Here is a 2,813-nt window from a genome sequence, read left to right on the forward strand (position 1 = left end):
TTTGTATTGTAGTTTGGTCAGGACGTGGCAGAAGAGTATTTGTTTCATATGGTTCGGGTTGTGTGTGTAGTATTAAAGGGGTGTTTGGTTTATGTATTCCGGGGTTTTAGTATATGTTCTGGTTTTGGTTTTCTATGGTTTTCTGGTTTGTCTATTTCTTTGTTGTCTGTGTGGCTCCCGATCAGGAACAGCTGTACGTCGTTGTTCCTGATTGGGAGTCATATATTAGGAGCTTGTTTTCACCTGGGGTTTTTGTGGGTAGTTGATTTTGCACTGCTTATTGTTAGCCTGCTAAACTGTTATCTGTCGTTCTTTGTTTTGTTGTTTTTCCGTGTTCTCTTTACTTAATAAATATAAAGATGAGCATTCACATTCCCGCTGCGTTTTGGTCATCGCTACACAACGACACCCGTGACACTGAGTCAATACTGTCTCCCCGCAAAACCTCTACACTGAGTCAATACTGTCTCCCTGCAAAACCTCTACACTGAGTCAATACTGTCTCCCTGCAAAACCTCTACAATGAGTCAATACTGTCTCCCTGCAAAACCTCTACACTGAGTCAATACTGTCTCCACGCAAAACCTCTACACTGAGTCAATACTGTCTCCCTGCAAAACCTCTACAATGAGTCAATACTGTCTCCCGCAAAACCTCTACAATGAGTCAATACTGTCTCCCTGCAAAACCTCTACAATGAGTCAATACTGTCTCCCTTCAAAACCTCTACACTGAGTCAATACTGTCTCCCTTCAAAACCTCTACACTGAGTCAATACTGTCTCCCTTCAAAACCTCTACACTGAGTCAATATTGTCTCCCTGCAAAACCTTAACACTGAGTCAAGCAATTCCTCACACAAACATAGTCTAGTTAATAATACAGACCCCAGAAGTCAAGAACATCTTCTCACATCTTTAATCAAATTAGATACAGTACATACATAGGACAGTACAGGAGAAGTGTAAGCAGTAAAATAACAAAGGTGTGTGTCTGTGTGTGAGTCTTCGTGTGTGTGACGGAACCCTCACCCCCAGTAACAGAGATTCCCTGCTAGTTCAGAATACAACAACAGGATGAATCCTTGTTACTGAAGGCGGGAGGTCAGAATCTCTTTCTCCAATCAGAAGCTCTCTTTCTCTAATCCCTCCAATCACCTTTATGTCTCCGTCTTGTCCATCCAAGCAACTCCTCTGGAGAGAACGGTCCCTTCCCTCATCCATTAAAGAAAAATCTCCTCCAGGCTTTCTAGAAAGACAGACGGACAGGCAGACAGGCAAACAGACACGTCAGTGGGTGAGTCTTGACTCAATAGAACTTCAAGTACAACTCAAAGATAAAAGATAAAGCTTCAAGTGCAAAGTCCAAACTTAGTGCAGTGACATCATGATTTGGGCTAGGGAACAGCTATCCATATGAAAAGGTTTCAGTTTTCATTGGTTTTTACAATAAGCATTTCCTAATGTCCCTGAATCGTGTCATTGTACCACACACAGATATCTGTTAGTGCCAGCTCACGCCCATCCATTACACTGTTCATTTCGACACTATCAAGTTTATTGATCAACGTTAAGTACATGAGCTAATCTGTCATGGATTCTTGGCTAGAGGCTTTTAACTCATCATATCCCCAACAGCCTTAACCTTACCACTGTCACCTTCATCTAACCCTAACCCTGAACCCTACCACCTTCATCTAACCCTAACCCTGAACCCTACCACCTTCATCTAACCCTAACCCTGAACCCTACCACCTTCATCTAACCCTTACCCTGAACCCTACCACCTTCATCTAACCCTTACCCTAAACCCTAGCACCTTCATCTAACCCTGAACCCTAGCACCTTCATCTAACCCTAACCCTGAACCCTACCACCTTCATCTAACCCTGAACCCTACCACCTTCATCTAACCCTAACCCTGAACCCTACCACCTTCATCTAACCCTGAACCCTACCACCTTCATCTAACCCTAACCCTGAACCCTACCACCTTCATCTAACCCTGAACCCTAGCACCTTCATCTAACCCTAACCCTGAACCCTACCACCTTCATCTAACCCTGAACCCTACCACCTTCATCTAACCCTAACCCTGAACCCTACCACCTTCATCTAACCCTGAACCCTAGCACCTTCATCTAACCCTAACCCTGAACCCTACCACCTTCATCTAACCCTGAACCCTAGCACCTTCATCTAACCCTAACCCTGAACCCTAGCACCTTCATCTAACCCTAACCCTGAACCCTAGCACCTTCATCTAACCCTGAACCCTGAACCCTAGCACCTTCATCTAACCCTGAACCCTGAACCCTAGCACCTTCATCTAACCCTGAACCCTAGCACCTTCATCTAACCCTAACCCTGAACCCTACCACCTTCATCTAACCCTTACCCTAAACCCTAGCACCTTCATCTAACCCTAACCCTGAACCCTACCACCTTCATCTAACCCTAACCCTGAACCCTAGCACCTTCATCTAACCCTAACCCTGAACCCTTCCACCTTCATCTTACCCTAACCCTGAACCCTAGCACCTTCATCTAACCCTTACCCTGAACACTACCACCTTCATCTAACCCTAACCCTGAACCCTACCAACTTCATCTAACCCTAACCCTGAACCCTACCACCTTCATCTAACCCTTACCCTGAACCCTAGCACCTTCATCTAACCCTGAACCCTACCACCTTCATCTAACCCTTACCCTAAACCCTACCACCTTCATCTAACCCTTACCCTGAACCCTAGCACCTTCATCTAACCCTAACCCTGAACCCTAGCACCTTCATCTAGCCCTAACCCTGAAC

At 45.2% G+C, this 2,813-nt stretch overlaps 1 long non-coding RNA gene across 1 annotated transcript; it reads right to left on the minus strand.

The window, feature by feature from the left end:
- Positions 1-894: 894 nt before the first annotated feature.
- LOC123728175 (uncharacterized) lies at positions 895-2,448 on the minus strand. The gene is made up of 2 exons (XR_006760025.1): positions 2,322-2,448; positions 895-2,165 (listed from the first exon to the last, which is right to left on the minus strand). It is a non-coding gene; the product is annotated as an uncharacterized lncRNA (long non-coding RNA).
- Between the last annotated feature and the right edge of the window lie 365 nt (positions 2,449-2,813).

This window comes from Salmo salar, chromosome ssa17, assembly GCF_905237065.1.
Source record: "Salmo salar chromosome ssa17, Ssal_v3.1, whole genome shotgun sequence".
NCBI classification, from domain to species: domain Eukaryota; kingdom Metazoa; phylum Chordata; class Actinopteri; order Salmoniformes; family Salmonidae; genus Salmo; species Salmo salar.